Consider the following 23,965-nt stretch of genomic DNA (forward strand, 5'->3'; position numbering starts at 1 on the left):
CCTACGATACCTAGATTAATTAAATACCTACTTTAACGACTGACATACATTGAGCTTTCGTAACTAAACCGTATTATATCAAGCAAGGTTTTCAAATCTTCGCAATATTTCCGCTCCGTATAGTTTTTTTTTCCTTTTCTTTTTTCAGCTTACGTCAAAAAGGCCTGATTAAAGAGTAAAGGCGTGGCTGAAAACTCATATCCCCTAAAGACAGGTTATGATGCCTCGCCCCCGCTCTCAGGGATGATAAGCTGATGGTCATTACTCTAACAATGCCCTCCCTTGCCCTTCCTTCCCTACCCTTCTCTCCCTCCCTCACTCACTGTCCTGCCTTACCCCTCCATCCCTCCTTACCTTACCTTCCATCCCCCCCCTCCCTTCTTGCCCTCCCTAGCCCCTCCCTCCCACCTTACCCTCCCTTCCATCCCCCCCTCCCTCCTTTCCCTTCTTGCCCTCCCTAGCCCCTCCCTCCTTACCCTCCCTTCTATCCGTCCCTCCCTCGCCCCGCCCTCCATCTTTACCCTCCCTTCCGTCTCTCCCTCCCTCACTTCTCCTGCTTGCCCCTCCCTCCCTCCTTACCCTCCCTTCCTCACATGCTTCCATCTTCCTTCTTTTCTTTTCTTTCTTCCTCTCTACTCTCGTTCATACCCACGGCAGGGCACGCAATACCGGCTCCCCATCCTTCCCCTTTCCGTGAACGATGCATCTCATTATCTGGCAGCGTTATAAAAAAGGAGAGCGTTGGAATTAGGAAAAGAAAGACCAATTTCGACGGAAACGCCGCTGTGAACTCTGGCGGAGAGATGTTCGTTAGGTTATCATCAAAGGCCGGGGGATGCTTAGCTTGTTAGGTGGTGATGATGGTGGTGCTGGTGAGGGTGGTAGTGGTGGTGGTGGTGGTAATGGTGGTGGTAATAGAAGATGTTTTTGCCATTATCATCATCAGTATCATCGTTGTTTTTATCATCGCTATTACTAAGCTACAATATAAACGCAAATAAAAAAGAAAATAAGATAAAATTGACCTACAAAGCCTTAAAATAGAAGCTGTCGTGACATAATCCTCATCCTGGCAAAGAGTGAAAAAATGAAAAAACACATCCTATGAAAAAAAAAATAAAGAAACTGCAGCTGAGGGAAAGAAACGAAGCACGAGTCATAAAGTGAAGCATTAGGAAGCTGAGACGACGACGGAGGAGGAAGAGGAGCGGGAGAAGTGAGGATCCTGAGGGCGAGGCTGCCGAAGAGAAGGAAAGTTACAGAAGCAGTTACTAGTGAAGGGAAGTTACACAGTTACCAGAGAAGATTAAGGAAAGCGACAAACAGTTACGAGAAGGGAAGACGAAGAGCAGTTACGAGAGAAGGTAAAGGAAAGCGACAAACAGTTACGAGAAAGGAAGGCGACAAGCAGTTACGAGAGAAGGAAAAGGAAGGCGACAAGCAGTTACGAGAGAAGGAAAAGGAAGGCGACAAGCAGTTACGAGAGAAGGAAAAGGAAGGCGACAAACAGTTACGAGAAGGTAAGACAACGAGCAGTTACGAGAGAAGGAAAAGGAAAGCGACAAACAGTTACGAGAAGGGAAGACAACGAGCAGTTACGAGAGAAGGGAAGTCAAAGAGTTACGAGAAGGGAAGGCGACGAGCAGTTACGAGAGGGGAAGGGAAAAAGCAGTTATGAGAAAGGGGAAGACAAGATATTACAACAAAAGTGAAAGCGACGAGCAGTTACGAAGTTCAGCCGTTTACAAGACAACATAACAAGTACCGTAACTACACAACGAGGGCTGAAAACTATACATTCTGGTACCTTTATAATACTTCCCTTCTTTCATTTTCTCCCTCTCCCTTTTCTCTAACCGTTTACACCCTCTCCTTTTTCCTTCAGTATTCCCTTCTCTTATTCCTTTCCCTTTTTCCCTACCGTTTGCGCTCTCTTTTTTTGCCCTTCATCCTTCCTTTCCTGTTCTTGAAGGGAGAAATTTCGGAACAGTAGGGAAAACAAAGAAAAAGACGGTCGGATTTCAAAGGTATTGTGAGAATGCAAGCTTTAATAACACAACTAACAATCTCTTGAGTTTTTTGGTATTATAAAAAGCACATAGTTTAAGTACAGCATATTCACTATTCAATTTACTTAAAAAACATTGTCAGTAAGTATTAAAGACGAAGAAAAGACTAACATTTCATTGATATTGTGTGCGGAAGCTATTTTAACAAAACTCCTGCAGCAAAACCTGTCGCTTGTGTTTACTGCTTTTAGATATAGGAAATAGTTTAAGCAGTAAGTATTGAAGACGAAGAAAAATGTCACATTTCATAGATATTGTGTGACGATGCTATTTCAACAACACTCCTGCAGCAAAACCTGTCGCTTGTATAAACTGCTTTTAGATATAGGAAATAGTTTAAGCACATGTTTACTACTTCATTTACCTAACTCAAGATTGTCATACCTTCCCGAAACACAATATCTGACTTTAAAATTAAGGAATAACGTCACGTGAGTTGTATTGGCAGGCCTGAATGAGGGGAAGCAACCCACTCTGCCATATCCTGCTAAGTTGGCAACACTGTCTAGCGAATACCCGGAGGAGTTAACATCTGACTAAACCCAAAAAAGACGCCAAATACAGAAACCCGACATATCAAAATGGGAGGTAAAGAATTAGACAGTTGTTAAAAAGTTGTTAAAGAATAATATTAGTAGCAGTAGCGAGTCGACACAAGGAGTAGACATTTGACTAACCCAAGAAAGACCCCAAATATGTACACAAAATAGACATATCAAATTGGTTATTAAAGAATAGTCGTAGTAGTAGTGGTGATAGCGGTGGGGTTGAGGATGGGGTGGCGTGTTTGCGTGTACGTGTGTGTGTGTGTGTGTGTGTGTGTGTGTGTGTGTGTGTGTGTGTGTGTGTGTGTGTGTGCTTATGTATGTCTTTTCGATGGCACACATTTCGCTGAACTTGCGCAGTCACGAGGTAAGCGGCGGAGTTGGGAGGGCCGGATCGGGCATGCGAGTATATATCCCAGGACAGAGGCCGGCAGAAGTATCCACATTAATCTCACAAATGGGAAAGACTTTGCCTCCAGACGACCGCCCGGGGGAAGGCACACGAGCACCCCTGGGAGTGTGGACAGGGCAGGCGGGCATGGCGACAGGACAGAAAAGAGTAACATTAATCATTCTTCTTCTTATTATGTTTTATCTTTGTTCACAGGTTAACACTAGTGAAAAGGTCAGAGATAGGGATACACTCTTCGTTATACGGTTACGGGTATTGCTTTAAAGAACGGGTCATTGTATATGTTACCCGATGTATGGAAGGCTAATGTTGAGACTAAACAAACTCAATGGGAGTGAGAAACATGAGAGGGGACCAACGCTGCCAGATTGTCGTACTCAGCCTCCTGTTTGCCGATTTCCGACCCCAAAACTGCTTCCTCGACCCCAGACTCCCTTCATATATAGTTATCGTTAAAATGGTTAATAATTGGTGCTGTGAGTACGATAATCTGGCAACGATGGAGGGGACAACGCTATCAGAACACCCTGCACCTTCCAACGACAACACAGAGCAAGACTTTACCTTCAAGACATCGCCAACCAAACGCCAAGAACTTTATGGGAGGGAGAAGCATGGATTTGTAACTTAACCCTACACGCTGCAAGACGGGGATACCCTCACCTTGACCTTCCCACATCAATACATAAGACTAGCCCTCCAAGACCTTCCTCCTGCCAGCCAAACCCCAGACACTCCACCTCCTGTGTCAGTGAAGCCCCTCCGACCAGCCGACTCCAGCCCCTTCCCCTCCCGCTGCCTCCTCCTGCCACGCTTTACAACCCCGCTGCCCATTGATCCCTAGTGACCAGATAATCTCGACGCAGGTTAAAATCACCAGCCCTTCCAGCCTCCCTTTCAGCGTCCCTCTGCGTCAGGCCGCCCTCCTTCCGCCTTCCTCTCCTCAATCCTTCCCGGCGGGCGCATCCCCTTTCACTGCCTTCATTTCCACGAATAATAGTCATCGAGTCTTTCACATAGATCTTCCGCGGTGTCTGAGGTCCTTCCTTTCTTCCTTCCGGCGAACCTGTCACGAAGGACTTTGGTATCCGGCTCTCAAGCGTCTCCTCCTCAGCTCTATGGGTTCCTACCTCTTAATTCTGTCTCTACGTGAAATTTAGCACGAATATTCTCTCTTAAAATCCGAAATAATAAAAAAAAGTATTGTCCAGGAAGCAAACTCAACACTTATAGTCTACTTCAAGCATTAAATTTGTCTTGTCTTATTCCATTCATTCCTGTAAAGACAAAATGTACCGTAATGTGAGGTGTGGCTCCCATCACTTCGATACACATACTAGAATAAGCTTACAATACAATCATTCTCAAAACGAAGATCAACGTCTGGCTCTAAAAAGCAACATAGGGTTAAGACGCCCTTCCCTTCATCATTACCCAAAGACGGAAGCCCCTGGAGGAAGTCACTCATGGCACAAGCTCAAGCTCTTCCGTCGCTATAACAAGACGCCGTTTCCTTCATTACGCAAGACGGAACCCCTTGGAGGAGGTCACTCGCGGCTCGGTCTCTCGGCTCCCCGTCGCTCTAATTGAAATAACCTCGTTTGTCTTGGGAGGATGGCTAAGGCCTGCACCGCTTCACCGTCACTGCCTAAAGCACAACCCTGAGGCGTGGCGCTGCTTCAAGGTGCAAGCGCCAATGAGGGGCACGACTGCTCACCGCGAACCCACGGCGAGGGATGGGTGAAAAGGGGAACACGATGAATGAGAAAGGGACGAAAAGGGGAAGGGTGAGTGAGTGGGGAATACGGTTAACGAAAAATTTAGAAGAGGGACGAAAAGGAAACTAAAGATGCAAAGGGTAAGAGGAAAGGAAGAAGGACGAGAAGCGAGAACACATTAAGGTGAGGAAAAGGAGAAAGATGAGTGAGAGGAGGCACACAGGGAAAGAAAAAGGAGAAGATACAAACAGTAAAAGGAAAGGGAGAGGGATAAGAGAAGGGAACACAGCACACAGCGAGAGGAAAGGGAGGATGAAGGGGGGATAAAAAGAGCACAAGCAGTTGGGAAAAAGGGAAAGGAATAAGAGGGACACACTGAAGGAAAAAGGAGAGGGTGCAAACGGTTAGAGAAAAGGGAGAGGGAGAGGATGAGAGAAGGGAGCACAGCGCATGGTGAGGGGAAAAGGGAGCAGGGGAACACGAAGCGAAGGGTCGACGTGAGTTATAACGTTGCGAGGAGATAAATTGAGGCAACGGATTGTCGCGGTTTAGATTCGCGACAAGTTATTTTATATTTTATTTGCATGGGTAGGATGATAAGTAGGATAAGACGGGCGCGGCAGCGGGTCACGATGACTCACTTGCCTGTTGGCTCGCTGGCCGGAGGCCTGTGCTGCCAGCGGCGTGATGATGCCTAGGCGTGCATTTTGTGCGGGTCGCCCGCTGTGTTTTACCTGCGCTTACGCACTTTCAGGAGTCGCCACTCCACTCTGCAGGTGCGTAGTAGTGTGTGCATTACTGCAGCTAGTTACGCCTCTGTTGATGAGGAAGTCTTGTATTGTCTTTGTGCTTCCCGCCATGGGGGTTGTTGCCGCCCGCGGCCTGTGTTGCTAGCCCGCGATTGTTGCTTTCCTCTACGTGTCTGTACGTAGCTTGCTCCGCTGTTTATATTGCGGTGCCATGCACTTGCAAGTTATAGCTGCGCGTCAGGAAAGTGTAACGATATCTGCCTATGGCAGTATTGCTCAGAGTGCTGTCAGCACCATCTGTTGTATTTTCCGCGCCAGCAGCGTTTTGCATCTCGGCCGGGCGAGTTGGGGCCGTCAGGTCACTCGCCGCGGCTCGGGACTTCCTTCTCCCCCTGACCGCCGTCTGGTGAGGTCACGGGCGACGTTCCTCTACTCTCGCCTCCTCTTGGCACCACGCGGTTTTCCTCCTGCTGGAGTGTGGGGATCCTGGGCTTCGCCACTTCGGGATACAGCCCACACCGGGTCTCAGTTTGGGTGTGTCGAGTCCGCGGCGGCCTCTTTCTGAAATCCGCATCTACCGCCGACATCACGCGCCTGATGAGAGGACCCACGGCAGGAAGGACAAGCTGCAGCCACCTCGAGCAAGGCTGTGCAACGAGCCTCTACTCTTCTCCCTCCGCACCAAGTTAAGTAGCTAGTTGTTAGTGTAGCCAGGGCAGGTTAGTCTTGTGCGAGCACGAGTAACGCTAGGCTCAGCTGAGTGTGTATGTGAGATTTGTCTGTGTTTTCTTTGTGTGTAATAAAGTTAGTGCATAGTTGTACACGAGCTTTATTAGTAAACCTTTTGCCTGTGCGTATGTGCCTTCCAGCCCCATAAGGAGAGTAAATAAGAACCCCACGGGAGATTTGAGCAGGTAAGTCGTGTTAGTACCCCTAGTCAGGGTGTGTACACCGTTGTCTCCTGGCGTGCCGCGGGAATCAACCCTTGTCGGCTAGCTACCGCCTTGTGAGCACACTCCTGTTTTTTTAAATTATTATTTTACCCCGTGACAATTGGCGCCCGAAGCAGAGACTCCTTCTGGCTGGTAAGTGTGTGCACTTGGCTAGGTGTGTCTGTGTTTAGGGTCACAGCTTAGTATAACTGTGTTAGTGAGACTTATTAGCTAGCAGAGTGTTAGTTTTACCTCTGACTAGTTTTGTGTGTTGTCCTTAGGTATAGGTTCTGTTTTAGTGCCAGCTTTTGTTCTGTTCCTATTGCCCCGAGTGCCAGTGAGCATAGGGTTTGATATTAGGACAGATTATCTTCCCCCAGTGCTACCGTGACTTTATCCGCAGGTATCGCGCTCCCTGAAGACAGCAGGTGCCCTGTGCTTCGCCGGCAGAGTGTGGGCATAAGTCCTGTGTCTGTGAGTCGCGCCTGACGGAGGCTCGGTGGGGTTTGCTGTGCCGTTCCAGTAGCCGTGCCTGGGCTCCACTTTCTTGTCTCCTCGTCGCCGTTCCTTGTGTGGGACGACCACGTGGCTCTTGTGGTCGGCGACGTGAGAAGGGACCAGCTCGACGAGACGCCATCTGCATTTTTACCGGGTGTGTGCGTTCTCTTTTTGTTGAGATTTGTGCATAAGCTAGTTTAGCCAGATCAGTTCACCTCTGCCTGCAGCTAGCTACTCAGGTTTGTGTAGGGTTCTAGAAGGCTCTAGTTTTGCCAGTTAGTCACCCCTAGCCTGGGTTTTAGTTAGCTCAGGACTGTGCAGGGTGCAGCGGTCTAGTTAGGGCCAGTTTTCTCTCCAGCCTGTGTAGTGAGTTCAGGTTAATTAGGGGGAGTGTGTTCTAGATAATTCTAGATTTTTGGGCTGTTCAGTCACCTTATTCTGCCAGAATTAGTGCAGGGCAAGCCAGGCAGGATGTTTGTTACTCGTGAGCCTTCTACCGAGTATTGGTTTCAGCTGGGTGAGCGCCTTGAGCTGACGGGGCAAGACCTCGTCGCGTGGGTTCGCGAGGAGCTGCTGCGGGAGGCCTACTTCGAGGAGTTGGAGAGGAAAGACCGCGAGGCTGAGCTCTCCCACGAGCGAGAGATGCAAGAGGCTCAGCGCGCCCACGAGAGGGCCATGAAGGAGTCTGGAAGGCTCCAACGCCTCGCCCTCGCACGTCTCGCCTGCCCCTGGTTCGACACCAGCGACCTGGACACGCAGGTAACCGAGCCCCAGCCCTCCCCTGAGGCTGTCAGCACTGTGCCGTGTGACCCTGCTCGGCAGGCAGTAGCTGGGGAGGACCACGACCAAGGAGAGTGCCTGCAGGAGGAGGCTTTGCCTCTCTCCCCGGCGCTCCTGACGGTGCAGGAATGCACGGTGGTCCCGGTAGACGACGCAGACGCGCAGCCGCCTTGCGTCTCGAGTACGGTTGCTGGTGCCAGAGCAGAGGAAGAGGGGAATCTCGAGCCCTCTGCGCTGCTGACGGTGCCGCAGGAGGAGGCGCTGGAGCTGAAGGTTAGTGACGTGGGGCAGCTGGCCACAGCGTCTCCCTCGCCCACCTCGGTTCCCACTGCTTGGCGCAGGAAGCCTCCTGACGTCAAGGCTTCGCTGGGTTCCGCCTCAGCACCTGACGCGGAGCAGCTGGCCACCACCTCTCCCTCGCCCGCCTCGGCACCCTCGCGCAAAAAGCCTCCTGACATCGATGTCAAGGCTTCGCTGGGTTGCGCCGCAGCCCCTCCCGGAAGACAAGGTCACCTCACCGTCAAGCTGTCTCGCCTTCGCCTTGGATTAGGTAAGCGTGACTGTTCAGTGTTGTGTGAGGGTTCCGGGCGACGCCGCCGCAGAAGGAGGCGTGTCACCCGAGGGCTTAGAGGTCGCGCCCTTGCCAGGCGCCCTTGGAAAGCCCGCCCTCCGAGTTCCTTCTGGCGTGCAGCCAGACCTGCAAGTGTAGGTAGGCCGTCGTGTGTAGGTCGTCGCCGTGATTCTGTGAAACAAGTAGACACACTTCACTACACAGTGCCACACCACACTCCACACTACCACACTAAATATGGACATGTGTCCCTAGCCTTGTCTCGGGCCTCTCTGCAGCTTCAGGAGTTTTCTCCATGCTTGTTAGTATAAGGCTGGAGTTTTTACACTCATCAAGCTGAAGGGAGCCACCCGATGACGTACACCTTGTGCTTGTGTAACTAAGTTTAGCTAGGGGTTAGTTCAAATTTTATATGTACGCTACGAGTAGCGCCCATGATAAAATTTCATTTGCATGGGCGAATGTCGCGGTTTAGATTCGCGACAAGTTATTTTATATTTTATTTGCATGGGTAGGATGATAAGTAGGATAAGACGGGCGCGGCAGCGGGTCACGATGACTCACTTGCCTGTTGGCTCGCTGGCCGGAGGCCCAGCTGCCAGCGGCGTGATGATGCCTAGGCGTGCATTTTGTGCGGGTCGCCCGCTGTGTTTTACCTGCGCTTACGCACTTTCAGGAGTCGCCACTCCACTCTGCAGGTGCGTAGTAGTGTGTGCATTACTGCAGCTAGTTACGCCTCTGTTGATGAGGAAGTCTTGTATTGTCTTTGTGCTTCCCGCCATGGGGGTTGTTGCCGCCCGCGGCCTGTGTTGCTAGCCCGCGATTGTTGCTTTCCTCTACGTGTCTGTACGTAGCTTGCTCCGCTGTTTATATTGCGGTGCCATGCACTTGCAAGTTATAGCTGCGCGTCAGGAAAGTGTAACGATATCTGCCTATGGCAGTATTGCTCAGAGTGCTGTCAGCACCATCTGTTGTATTTTCCGCGCCAGCAGCGTTTTGCATCTCGGCCGGGCGAGTTGGGGCCGTCAGGTCACTCGCCGCGGCTCGGGACTTCCTTCTCCCCCTGACCGCCGTCTGGTGAGGTCACGGGCGACGTTCCTCTACTCTCGCCTCCTCTTGGCACCACGCGGTTTTCCTCCTGCTGGAGTGTGGGGATCCTGGGCTTCGCCACTTCGGGATACAGCCCACACCGGGTCTCAGTTTGGGTGTGTCGAGTCCGCGGCGGCCTCTTTCTGAAATCCGCATCTACCGCCGACATCACGCGCCTGATGAGAGGACCCACGGCAGGAAGGACAAGCTGCAGCCACCTCGAGCAAGGCTGTGCAACGAGCCTCTACTCTTCTCCCTCCGCACCAAGTTAAGTAGCTAGTTGTTAGTGTAGCCAGGGCAGGTTAGTCTTGTGCGAGCACGAGTAACGCTAGGCTCAGCTGAGTGTGTATGTGAGATTTGTCTGTGTTTTCTTTGTGTGTAATAAAGTTAGTGCATAGTTGTACACGAGCTTTATTAGTAAACCTTTTGCCTGTGCGTATGTGCCTTCCAGCCCCATAAGGAGAGTAAATAAGAACCCCACGGGAGATTTGAGCAGGTAAGTCGTGTTAGTACCCCTAGTCAGGGTGTGTACACCGTTGTCTCCTGGCGTGCCGCGGGAATCAACCCTTGTCGGCTAGCTACCGCCTTGTGAGCACACTCCTGTTTTTTTAAATTATTATTTTACCCCGTGACACGGATAAACTCGTGCCACCAGGTTACTACAGGCGAGGGTTGATCATCCCTCACGCAAAACTCAGCCACGCTACGACAGGAAGGCAAAGGTAAAGTTGGGTGCACACGCTAAAGCTTCACGTGGCCTCACCGCTCCTCTTTGCATGCTGACACACGCTTTGGGGACTTACCTCATGCAGTTCTATGTGTCACTGGAGCAAGATTACGTTCACCTCATTACACTGGACGCTGAACGAAGCTGAGATAGAGAGAAAGGAAGAAAAAGGGAGACGGTTGAATTATATGTTACAAAAAACGACTGCCTACGTCTCCTATTTTTATCGTAGAAATGCCATCCTGGGGTCCATTTCCTGAGCACATCATGGACCCTTCCTGGACTCATCCCTCCCGACCAGCATCCCCACGTCACCCCTCCACAAGATGCCAGCCAGTACTCATCCATCACTACGTCAACACCTTTCTCACGTCTACTGCCTCGCCCTCTAACGTGGAAATGAGTCGAGAGTAACAGGAGCAAAAACAGTGGCGACAGATGCAGCAACGGCGTAACAGTAATGGTGCCGTGGATAGAAGTTGGTGGCACAGACTAAAGTTTCGCGTGGCCTCGGTGTTCATATCCGTCACATCGGCCCTTGAGCCTGTGCCGAGGATAAAACAGCGGCATTAATACATAGTGGAGTTGTTGGCGGCCTTTCTTACACCAGGACACAAATATATCGAAAAAACAAATATTTCTAACAAAACTAATGTACTATATATAGGTATGATATAATAACCAAACCTTTTTCTTTTTCTTTGTCATCTTCTTCATTCAGGTGGTTAAGTTTACGCGTCATTTCGCTGGCATCCAAACCACTTACTCATCGAAAACCAAAAACGTAAAAAATAATGAAATAAGAAATAAAAAAAATATATATATAAAAACTCTAAAAAAGTAGAGATTTGGACTGCTTGACCTGAAATATATATCATCTTAAAATAAAAGGGTTGAAAAATACCTGAGACAACAATAAAGACGACAGGAATATATGTATCTTAAGAAGTCAAATTATTTCCGCCTCCACCACCACCACCCACCACTACCTCCACCACCACCACCACCACCCACAACCGTTACCACCACCACCCAGCTATCATCACCAGTTCACCACCCTCACCACCACCACCACTACCACCACTACCACTACCACCACCACCACTACCACCACCACCACCATCATCATCACCACCACCACCCACAACCGTTACCACCACCACCACTACCACCACCACCACCCAGTTATCACCACCACCACCATCACCACCACCACCACCACCCACAACCGTTACCACCACCACCCACCTATCATCACCACCCTCACCACCACCACCACTACCACCACCACCACCACCACTCAGCGACCGAGGTTCAACAGCATCCGACAGAACAGCAGAGAAAAGTGCAGGTCAGCAATTTTATATTATTAGTTCCGCTGATGTCACGGTTATTTTCATTAATTATCCGCATTAAAAACAATTAAGCAACTATTTCCAACGTGCAGCAGTTAGCCATGAATATAACAACCATTTCTCTCTCTCTCTCTCTCTCTCTCTCTCTCTCTCTCTCTCTCTCTCTCTCTCTCTCTCTCTCTCTCGCACACGTACATGCACACACACACACTTTTTTCAACCCTCGCCCCGTGCGCACGTTTTCAATTGGTCATTAAGATTTCACACTGCCATGAAAACCTTCCTTTCTGGCTCATGTAATTATATAATGACACTAAAGAACGGTTCCTGCCATCATTTCCTTGACGGCTTATTATTTTCATCTTCGGCAACGTTCATTTTTTGTTAGGAATATCTTTAAAATTACATCTACTATTATGTAAACCTTCCCCCGAATCTCACATCTTTTCCTCATCGCCAGTGTTACCAATGCCCACGTCTATCACCCACCCGTTACCCCTTTCCCGGCCATGTATATCAAGTTTCCTTATTTTCCTCTCTATTATTCGTGTTTTCTTTACTCCTCTTAAAGTTAGCCGCCTCACGCACTGTTCCTCACCACCTGTATTCCCTTCAGTCCTTCACTCGCTACGTTTTCTTCTCTCCCTCCCTGTCTCTTCCGGTTTTTTTATGCCCCGTCCGCGCGTTCCCTTTCCTCTCAAATATTTCCTTCCTCCCTCAAATGTCAGTTGGCATGCGTAGCTTCCTTCCGCCCCCACCTGTATTGATTCCTGTCCTTCACCTGCAGCGCTTTCTTAACCATTTTTCTTTCCCATATGCGATAGTCCTTTCCCTTTTACCCTCAACTTGCTGCCTCCTCACTCTCCTTTTCCTTCTCAGCTACCTCTTCTCTCTCCTTCACTTCCCCATATCCAATAGTTTTCCCTTTAATGCTCAACTTGCTGCCTCCTTATTTTCCTTCTCCTACTCTTCGGTTGCCTTTTCTCCCTCTAAGTCTAGGTCTAGGCTATACGAGTTTGCCTTTCGAGTGGGAGACTTTAAAAAAACGCTCCCCGGTGCAAAACGATTCACTCCGCATTCACATCCAGACACGCATTCATACATCCACACGCACTTGCTTTTCATATGGCTTTCAGAAGATAAAGCAAGCAACGAGTTAAATTCCCTCTTGGCCTCGACTACATGAGCTTGCCTTTCGAGGGGGAGACTTAAAGAAAACGCTCGCCGGTGTAGAACGACGCACAACATTCACAGCCACATCCACCACACGGCACCACGGGAAATAACTCACGGTCTCTCTGAATTCATTTCCCCCGACAAGCATATATACCTGTTTCAACGTACCCTGGCTCTCACTCCGCCGTGCCAAGAGTGAGAAGGTACTTGGAATTTCATAAATGTTGCAAGTGCACTCCCCGATCAGGCGTGGTGCTTCAGTAAGAGCCCCGAGCACTCCAGTGAGGGACGCGTGACGTTAGCCAGATGCACATATAGAACAAGTATTATTGAAGCCGTCTGTTGCACTGGCCGGCACTTACTGATACACGGTCAAGTAGCAACGCCCTTTAACCGACGGCGCTTCAGGACAGATGTGCGCGACGGACGGTGAGGAGTGTTAACAAGCCTTGGCGAGTCTCACACTTATACACAACGTTGGAGCACTAACAACTAATTCTTCTTATATGCAAACTACTCAACAAAGCAATACACTTAGAAGGGAATGACTGATGCGTAAATTTACAGTCGCGTCTAGAGTCACGGAGACACTTCAGAAGTATGAGGGCGTATTTTCCTTCTCTGTGCGGGTATGTGACGCCCACTCTTGAACAGGTCAGGTCAGGTCAGGTCAGGTTAGGTTAGGTTAGGTCAGGTTAGGGTTGGTTAAGTAAGGTGTAGTTTGTATGTCAGGGTAACTTTGAGTGTAAATCGAAAGGAGAGTATTTTCCAGAACACCTCGTGGTTAGTTTCGAAGTAACAGCCAAGCGTCTTCACTCAGGGACCACAAACCCATAGCGAGATTGTGAATGTGCCTGCGGGTCCGCAAAACTTCCACTAGAGGTCGCCTGCTTCCCTTCCCCGACTTAAATTAAAACGCGTACACCTTCATTTCTCGGGAGTTGGCTAGGCGTTAATTTGCCACCAAAGAAAGAACGTACCCTCAAGGTTTCATGTTTTACGGAGGAATATTAATCCGTAAAAGAAGAAGTGTCGAAAATATCCTTTCATGAGTATTATCTTTAAGTTTTATATGTTTTTCCTCTCTCTTTTCGCGTATCTAAATTATACCTCTTCTCCCGAGCCTGTGTGTCACGTTACGCATTTTCTGCTTCTAAGTCTGCGTGTGTCGCTGACTCATAAAATTCTTCAGCCTCATTTAGTCAGCTTGTCGGTCCTGTACGCCGGCAGCCACCCTCCTAATAAGTCTGAGGTATTCCCTATTCCATATGTATATATATTTTTTTGGACCACTTCACCCTCTCAGGAATCCACAGTCCTATCTTCATTCCTTCCTCTACTTTTCCTCGTCTTCTACTACTACTATTACTACTACTACTATGCGGTTCTTGAAGGCCCTTGAAGTATCGGAGTGCACAGCCTGTCAATATCCACAGCCTTCTCCATAGCAAGCTAACCTCCCGTCGTCTCCGCTGTTTTGGGCACTTCTCGACTCGGTGCTGGTTCGAGTGTAGTTCAGCGTCACTGTGTTCACTGTACCGAGAAAAATATCAATCCTTAGGGGAGGGATAAACGGCTAAACGTATTTTCATCACACTATACTGCCACATTAACTCACCATCTGTAACTACTAACTCTACGACGATAGTACTACTCACATTATTGCTCCCGATGACGTAAGCTGTCTGGCGATGACAAAACAGCCGTAACGCTCGCGAGGGATACTGACGGCGGCCATCTTTGTTTTGTGTGGTTGTGGATCAGCTGAGCGGGCAGGCGAAATGGTTGTTTTGGTCCTGCCTTCAAACAGCCAATCAGGAGGCATGAAACTGTGACGTCACTACATAACAACCGACACGCACTTTATAACCGCCAAGGCATTATAAAGTAACATTTGCCCCGTCACTTTATTGTTGTCTAGGAAATGGTGACTGGTAGCAATGGTAACGTAGCGCAGGGTGGTTGGTGTGTGGTGATGGTGAGTTCGTGGCACCGGCGATAAAGTTAAGCCAGTGAGCACGGGCTTAGGGGCGGGGCCTGGGGACGCGGCGGAAGCTTGGATAGGCCAGACCCAGGATCACCCGAGGCTTACAAGGCCCGGCAATCTCCGTTACGCGATGGAAACAATTCCATGTCGTCCTCACTCACATGCCCGCCCAGGCCAGCGCCACGTCATTAGAATCAGCCCTAAGCTCGGTGCTGCCAACATGACTTACCTCGCCGAGACGACCTGCAGCCCTCCGCCTGCTGAAGGTTCTCGCCTCTCTGGACGGTGGGGTTCACACTGCCGAGCCCTCAGCCACTTTGAACACACTTTAGACGCAGCAGACACACCCGCCTTGCAACGGACACAAAGAATTAGCCAAGAGTCCTCACGCGACGCGCCGGCACTGCTACTTAACTTGAACTGAGCCGTTTGCCACCTTAGCGCCACCTGTCGGATGGTGTTGGGTGGCGAACACTCCATTTTCTTTGATTCACAGATAGACAGACGAACTAATATCATATATGCAATTTATAACCTGCCTCGCAGTCTGTGCCAGAACTGGAAGATTCACGTAATAATACGAATGGTAAGTATATATCCCTTGTCACGAGAATAAAAAAAAATACAATGTATCCTTTTAAACTTACGAGTTGCCCATTAAAGGCAGGGCTGCCAAGCGCCTGTGCCTTCATACACACACACACACACACACACACACACACACACACACACACACACACATAGTAAATATAAAAAAAGTTGTTTTGATCTCAGGTGGATCCTTTGAGCGTCAGCACTTTCTACTGTTGAATAATTATATCTAAAAGCAGTAGAAAAAACACCAAGCTTACAAATATTACCTTAATATTACCTTACACACTCAGCTGACAACTCCTCGCCCATAGTGAGCGGCCGTCTCAGCCTCACTAGGTGCGTCCCCGGCAGGAAGGGATACACTCCCCGTGAGACTCAACTTCGTCACTAAGTATGTCCCTGAAATAATAAAGGAACCGAGGAAAATAAAAAAGGGGAAGAGGAAGAACTTATAACTTCCCAGAGGAGTTTCGAAAGCTTTTTCCTCTCGCTGAAACCTTCCGACCTGCCCCCTGCGGGGCGCCCCAAGAGCCGCCACTCACCTGCCCCGCCCGCTGACGGCCCGGAGCGTGCCCTGACTGGCGAGGCCGCCGCACGTTGGTGACAGCTCAGCTTCAGCTGGTATCAGTAAAGCCTATACTTGCATAAATATTCTAGTCACTTACCATAATTTGTTTGTAATACATTTTTCGATATATTAAATTTAGTATTTTTATCTGATATAAAATTTACATTATTTAGTTTCCTTTTATCCACTACTATCCACTAGTAGCTGTTATCTTACTAATTAGACCTGCCTCATCATAAGGTTTCTGACCTGTGTCATGTTACATTATTACATGGGGCTGCACAACTTGTACCTAAGGTTCTCCTTTACAAAGTCACAAACAGCATTACATAACACTATAGTGAATGCTGCTTGACGATGTGCGTGCTGCCACTCAGCAGAGTACTCGCCATTGATAGAGTGCACTGATAAAGCGGATGGCTGATGATTTTTCTTTAGTTGCCAAGTTTGCACGACTTATTTTCTGCAAGTTTTCTGCTGGTACCGTTAAATTTATATTCATTCAGTACAAAGTTTGATAGTTGGACACCTTAAACATCATTCCGGAGACAGAAGTAAGACTTTGCCTTAGTTTATTACCTCAAGTCCTCGATTCATGTTAAAACTACATACAATGACACAGAATATAGAACAGTTTTTTTTTTTTCTTTTTTTCTTTTTACATGTACGCCTATAGCGCCGGTAGGCTTTCTTGAGGGGCCTGGATGGTAGTCGGCCCCAGCCCGTCATGGCGCAGGCAAGTGTTTATAGTGGCGCCATCTTCTCTTATAACGTGCTGTCTCCAGGTGGGTGTCTCTTTGGCGCCGTAGCATCCCCGGCCGCCAGGGCAGCCGCCTCCTCACTCATCCTTGGCACTCTGGCAGTCAGGGACCCTCGTCTCGTCATCCGCTGGATTGGACCCTGTTGACGAAAAAACAAAGAAGCTTGTCAGGAAAAGCTTTGAGCAGACAGGCTTTCTTGGACTTATTTCGCTTGGAGATTGAACTATTCCTTTTATGTTGTTCTGTTATCTCCTGTTGCTAAGCATGCAAATAGTTAAGTGACCGCTCTATCTATGCACTCCCACCTGCTTTACGCCAGTCTCTTCCCCCCGACTCTCTCGCCCTTTCTCAACACGGCCGTCACGCGCCCCTCCCACGGCGGCAGCGCTGGTGTCTCCTCGGTTGGCGCCTCACCACTCGTCCTCACCTGAGCAGAAAAGAAACGATGGTCTGAATATTAAGGCGTTGTGAGCATTGTGATAACATGCTGAATAGTAACATCTTTCTCTGTCAAAACTGCAAGCACAAAAAAGCAAATCAGTTACTACAAGAGAAACAGATAACAATGTTTTAGATGGAAGTCTATCATGAAATACCAAGGAACTTCTCAGAAACCTTTTTAAGCTCAGAGTTCAACATTATTTTACCCATCCATTCAGTATTAATGTCATGACTGTGCATCTCTATATCACAGGCGATTTAAATAACGACGAAACAGTCTGGCTACATTAGTTTTCAGGGCTTTTATTTCCCTTCCCCTCCGTGCCTCGCGCCTCCCCCAAGCCGCTCAGCCACGCGGTGTATTAGTTCAGCCGGGCCGCCGTTGTTTTGGAGGGGAAGGTGAGGCGCGCACACAGACACACGCGCCATGCCCTCACGCACTGTTGTTTCAGGCAGGAACGGAAAAATTTAACACACATGAATTAATAGTATTAGACATCAACGCCCAGGCCGGAGGGTGGTGAGGAGTGTGACTCATTGTGTGGACAGGTGAGGCTCAGGAGTGTTGGGGAAGGTGTGGACAGTGTGGCGTGGTGTGGTCCAAGGCTGCCACGTGATCCCTTTCCCTCGTGCTCGGTGATTAGCCAGCAATGACCTCCTCTCCGTGCTCGTGACACCTCGTTCTTTACTTGGAAGCAGCGTGTGGGGGGCAGCCGGGGCATCAGACCACACGACGTGAGGGAAGATTAGGATGAGGATAACCGTGACCCTCTGCCGATGACGAATAGAAAGGGTTTTGGACACAAGCACGGCAGAGGTTAGAAAGGACAAGTTCAGCGTTCATGCGGGTCTGTGGTGCTCGATATCGTACGGCAGTGAGTCTTTAAAGAGAGTGAAAGATGCTTAGGTTGGTGATACATGGTTACAGACGAACCTGGCTCCTCTCTCTCTCCCCCACCCACACACACATAAGAACAGGTGGCGGGGAGTACGAAAGTATCACAAGACGACATTTTGCACTGAGTTACGAAGCTTATCATAAAACCAATAAGCGACGAGACAGGCGGCGATGAGTGAGGCGAGTGACGACGGCCGCAGGAACGAGATCATGGCGGCGGCGGCGGCGGTGACGTTGACGGTAGTGGCGGTGGGTATGGTGGTAGTGGTGGTGGTGGGGGTGTGTGGGGGGGGAGGTACTCTACTATGATAATGATCTATGATGATGGAAAAGTCAAACAGCAGCGCAAACAGAACCACAGAAATCTTTCCCCTCAGAAGGTAAAGAAGGGACTCCCGAGACTCAATTTGGGGACGGCGGGACGGTAAAACACAGCAAACGAAGGAGGGCGAGCCGGCAAAAGTGTGCGAGGGAGAGGGAAGGAGTCTCGGTAGGTATTCTCAGACGCTTCCCTCTCTCATCCGCTATTTTCAAAGGCCGGGAAGGAGATTAATCGACTTCTAATGAGGGTGTTTTCACGTTCATGGTACAGAAGAATAATTAAACCAAGGATCAAACTCCCACCAGGGTCGAGACTACCCATGGAAAGGCTAATAACTCCTACGTAAGCCTTGTCAAATATATGGATGCCGAAATGTTGGAGAATATGACTCTTCGTCCCGGGCAGGCGGAGGACGAGCACACGCGAGACGGACATCCTTTGACAAATTTCCGCCCCTCAGCGAAGTAGAATATTCCGTCTCGACTCACCGACCCGTTTGTCAGCATCTGCGGAACCGACGTGTGACGGTGGATTTTCGTCTATCCTTGAGAGCGTTGTGAACCTTTTCCATTCTTTTTCTCGGTTTCGTTGAAGCAAAAAACTGTTATTGGAAGAGGCGAGGGTTGCATTGGCCAGACTGCCGTAGTAACCGTTTCTTACGCTCAGGGAAGTGACTGTTTCAATGACGCCGCTAGGGAGCTTCACGCCAACACCCCAACAACGGCACTGACTGGAGATCGCCGTTTGCTGGTTTCTGGAGAGGACTGTGGTGATGGATACAGATGACGGAGGTAACACTGCTGGACGACTCGACCACTCCCATTTACTGCAAGGATCGAGGGCAGGGGAATAGTAAAGTCACCGCTTCCTCCCTCTCTCTCTCTCTGGTGGCTAGTGAAAGACAGATTCCGGCCTCGAGTCAGGGAGAGAGTATTGCTCGACTGAGGTGAACTGGACTATAAATTTGTGTTTACGAACAAACATGGAGCCACTGGGCCACCGCGCCTGAGGACTGGTGCAGAACGGCCCACTAGTTCGGCGGCCGGAGAGGACAGAACTACCTTGGGCTCACGCTTGCTGGGAGGGAGTTCATTTTCATTGTATTCTCCATTGCAAGCGTGTACGTAAGCCTCAAGGGGGAAGGTGAACGAAATTTTGCTGGATAAAGGGTTAGGAAATAGGAGAACGTGGGGTGCATGGCAGAGCGTGAGGCGTAAGAAGAGCAAATAAAACAGAAATACGAGATTCGGACTTAGTTATATGCGACACTATCGATACAAAATCAGAAAAGGACAAACGTGTGGTCGTCCCTATCTGATTACACGGTCTGAATAGGTTTGGATATCGCCGCCGCTTCATATTTCAAGACGGGAAGCCGCTGACGGAAATTGCCCGCGCGAATCTTTTGAAGTCATAGAAACACTGCCAGCAAAAACAGAGGAGGAGACTCATGAATCTGGCGAGGAAAAAGTTGGCGACCCTCAAGAGCAAAGAACGGAAAGAGCGGAGCGGAGGGGGATTTTTCACTCTCGTCTTTCATATTCTGACTCCTTCCTTCCCTCTTCCCGCCGACAGCTGCCTCTTTGCCTCTGCCCTCCAATATGACGCTCTATATATCTTCCCGCCGCCACACGCTGACGCATTATTGCCTTTTCTACTCTCGCACGCCACGCACTTCCTTCCCGCACATATCAGATCTTTCTCACCCCCTTCTCCTTCCCTCCTTCCCTCCACCACCGCCACCACCACCATGCAACATCGCACCCACTACCACTACGCTCACTGCCGTCTCATCCCGACTCCTGATTCCTTTTCCTGGGGTCCTAGATTGCTTGCTATACTTCCAAGGTGACGGAAATGAGCACCGAGGTCATGTACGGCTTTAGAGTGTATGTCCCTATCTTTATCTTTTGCTGTATATCCGGTAGCCACACCTTAGCTATCAATGCTTTTCTCTCTATTACGATGCTCATTTGACTGCCCCAACGTGCTTATCCCGACTTCTGGTATCAGGGACAAGATCTTTACACACATTCTCTTTTTTTGCTAATTTTTACGTCTATTAGGATAACCATCACGTCAGAAGTCATGGTGCCCTTCTCGTATTTTGGGAGGCTATTTTTTTTCACAGCAGACTCTTCCAGGCGATGATGAGGCACAGTGCTTTCGTCTTTATGAATACGAGATCGGGAAACTGAGCGGCGGACATTCACCCAAACCAGATTATTCCTACGCCGTTGAATAGATTTGCGTTTTCGTTTTGATATTCTTTTGTTTTTTTCGCAAACGGGTAAGGTCCAGCCAGCACCCTATGATATATATTGGATAGTTGTATGTTTATGATATGAGAGTGGACTGTTTTTTTCCTCTTCTAAGCACGAGTGGCACATAGAAAAGCAGTAATATGGCTGAGTAAGGTTTTCATTTTGATATTCTTTTGTTTTTTCGTCCACGGGAAAGGTCTAGCCAGCACTCTATGATATATATTGGATAGTTGTCTGTGTCTGATATTATGAAAATGGACTGTTTTTATCCTTCTAAGCAGCAGTAGCATACAAAGAGGGGTCCATCCAGCACTCCATGATATATATAGTCAATAGTTGGTTGTTTACGATATTATATGAGAGTGGACTTTTTCCCCTTCTAAGCTGGAGTGGCATAAAGAGAGGCAGTAATTTAGCGGAGTGGCTCCCAAACGCATCACTCGATAATGACGCAATGGGGGACGCCTGGCTGTTTACTCAGTTTGATTAAATAAAGCAAACACGTCATATCCCTGCGCGCTCTTTCGGCGTTGGCTGCAGCTTCCGGTGAGCCAACTGTGCCCGTTTTCCCTTTAATTATAATGAGTGACTGAATGAAAGGATGGATACGGACTCGTCATACGCAAACAACACTAAGTCAGCAAATATGAAATGATGCAATGAAAGAGCAGCGGTTATGAAAGCGAACACTGATCAAGGAAATTGTGAACGTAAGTATGACTGACAAGACGAAAGGGTAGATACGTACTCGCCTTAGGAAAAACAACATGCCAGCAACCACTACCATCATAACCAAACTGCCCTTGTCATAATATTTCGCACTTTTTTGGAAATCGAGAAATAATCGTCTCATTTTCTCATTCGGCCTCTAATATATGCAGAAATGTGAAAGCGAATTGTAGAACACTCACACCTTGAATGACAAAGGCAACTATACCAAATTATGAGTCACTTGAGAAATTGTTTAGCTAAATATCTGGAAATCACCGAAAATGACTATGAGAAATACACTTTTACCGCCAGGAAATCAGCTTCGGCAGGTGTTTTCTTCTCACCTGCCGTACACACCTGCATGACCTTTTGGCCCAGAGGTTCCTAACGATCTTGAGTATTGCAAAAATGAACCTCACCATCGAGATCCAGTTTCGGCTTCATGAATTTTACCGATGCTGATTTTTGTTTGATTCTTTCTCTCTTACGACTTGACTCTTATTCATGTTGAAGTCTAAGTCCTCACGACCCTGAGTACTGCAAAAATTAACTTCCCCATCGAGATCCAGTTTCGGCTTCATGAATTTTACCGCTGCGGATTTTTACTTGATTCTTTCTCTCTTACGACTTGACTCTTATTCATATCGAAGTGCAAGTCCTCACGACCCTGGGTACTGCAAAAATGAGCTTCGCCATCGAGATCCAGTTTCGGTTTCATGAATTTTACGAGGGACGCGGAGAGCTCCCCAGTTAGTCCCGCCTCGTGTGAGCTGAAGTTCGGAAAAGTTATATCTTTTGAGTGGAATTTCTTTGGTATTTAAAGTAAGGATACCCTGTGAGCCATCTCAAAAGTTTGGGGGTCAAGAATGGTTTCCAGTTCCCGAGCAAAATATGTCGGCTTTTCAAAAATCAGGCTGGGTTGGAGAGCGATCGGAAGAGGCGGCGGAGTGCTTAAAATTCACGGACAAAGGATTTTTATGGTAGCTGAAAATTAAACCTGAGATTCTTCCCTCTCGCCTGCGCGGCCTACCCAACAACACCTGGCGCCGAGTGGGATAGAGAAATCTGAAGAAAAAAGAATCCGTGAAATTTTACGGTAAACTCCCGCATTCTTGTTCAAAAGTAATATGTATCGACTGATTGTTTTTTTACTTAAACGTCATCATCATCAACAGTAATATGACCGTTTTGTCTTTTTCTTAACCCGTTTTTCATAGCGTGGTTAGCTTCTTTTGTTGAATTATTTAGATAATTTTACGACTGAGTTTGTAATTATGTCAACTTACCGTAACTATGAAAATCCAATACTCCAAACTAACTCAAAAATGAAATCAATAGCCAAATTAGCCTCTTAACTGTTAATAAATACTAACACTACGTTTAAAAAAAGCTTGTAATATTGTACGTGAATTTTGGAGCAGCGACTGGTGGGATTTTTATATTTTTTTATTGCCCTTGAGCTGTCTTGTAAAAAAAAAAAAAAAGAAGGGAGAAGGAAGAAGAAGGAAGAAGGAAGAAATAAGAAAAAAAAAAAAAGAAGAATCATCAACATTCATATAAACAGTACCATGGGAATGAAGACGGAAATTTCAACGAGACAGGTAAAAACAACATTGCAACAAGAGTATAACATTTTTTCTTACATTTCCTATAACTGCTGTACATATACTTCCTACACACCTTTGTTTCCTTATCACAAATGTCTTATCCTCCAAGTCTTACACGAGGATACGTTAATCTCATCCGTGAATCCGGGAAACAAAGCATCAACAAGAAAAGCACAAAGAGCTTTTAATTCTAATCTTAAAAGTCTTCGGAGCCAGATGAGGAATCACACTAATATGATATGATAATATGATATACGTTCTTTTCACACTCTTGAGCTCGCTGGGTAATCATGTTTGAAGGTGCCAGTCTCTCAGGTCCTCGGTATTCTCAGACGCATCCACCTCACATCAGCTATTCACAACAGAGGCCGAAAAGGAGTTCAATCGTCTTCTAATGAGTGTTTTTTTTTTTTGTAGACTCAAGGCAGAAAAAAATGATTAAATTACCAGAAGAGTCATAAAACTGAATCTACAAATACCTGAAACTCCTACGAAAGGCGAAAAGGAGTTCAATTGCGTTCTAATGAGTGTTTTTTGTAGGCTGAAGGCAGAAAAGAATGATTAAACTACCAGAAGAGTCATAAAACTACCTCTACAAATACCTGAAACTCCTACGAAAGGCGAAAAGGAGTTCAGTTGCGTTCTAATGAGTGTTTTCTGAAGGTTGAAGGCACAAGGGAATGATTAAATTACCATAAGGGGCTTAAAACTACCTCTACAAATGCCCGAAACTCATACAAAAGCCGAAAAGAAGATCAGACGCGTCCTAATAAGTGTTTTTGTAGGCTTTGTTATAAGGGAATAATCAAACTACCAGAAGGGGCTTAAAACAACCTCTGCAAGTGCCGAAAACTCCTACGTAAGCCTTGCCAAATGAGTGTAGCCTACTTGGGCGCCGAAATGTATCACCCTCTCCCGGCTCCTCTGACCTCCTCCTTCAGCGTCTGGGATCGAAGAATACAGGGACAAGAGTGAAGGGAGAGGATCAAGGGTTTGGTTTATACCTTTCCACGGGGGGGAAGGTAAGCGAGGATAATAAGAGTAGTAATTATAATACTAGTAGTAATAATGATACTGTATTCCAAAGCCGTGGAGATAAGTAAGGTAAGTAAGATTATCCATTCGTTATTAAACTGACAAAAAAAAAAAAAACTTCAGAGCAATTATGTCATTTTTTTTTATCCCTAATGT

At 47.8% G+C, this 23,965-nt stretch overlaps 1 long non-coding RNA gene across 1 annotated transcript; it reads right to left on the reverse strand.

The window, feature by feature from the left end:
- Positions 1–16,405: 16,405 nt before the first annotated feature.
- Positions 16,406–23,711, reverse strand: LOC126997753 (uncharacterized). The gene is made up of 3 exons (XR_007752374.1): positions 23,663–23,711; positions 16,837–16,958; positions 16,406–16,670 (listed from the first exon to the last, which is right to left on the reverse strand). It is a non-coding gene; the product is annotated as an uncharacterized LOC126997753 (long non-coding RNA).
- Positions 23,712–23,965: the final 254 nt, after the last annotated feature.

Source organism: Eriocheir sinensis, chromosome 12 (genome assembly GCF_024679095.1).
Source record: "Eriocheir sinensis breed Jianghai 21 chromosome 12, ASM2467909v1, whole genome shotgun sequence".
In the NCBI taxonomy this organism is placed as follows: domain Eukaryota; kingdom Metazoa; phylum Arthropoda; class Malacostraca; order Decapoda; family Varunidae; genus Eriocheir; species Eriocheir sinensis.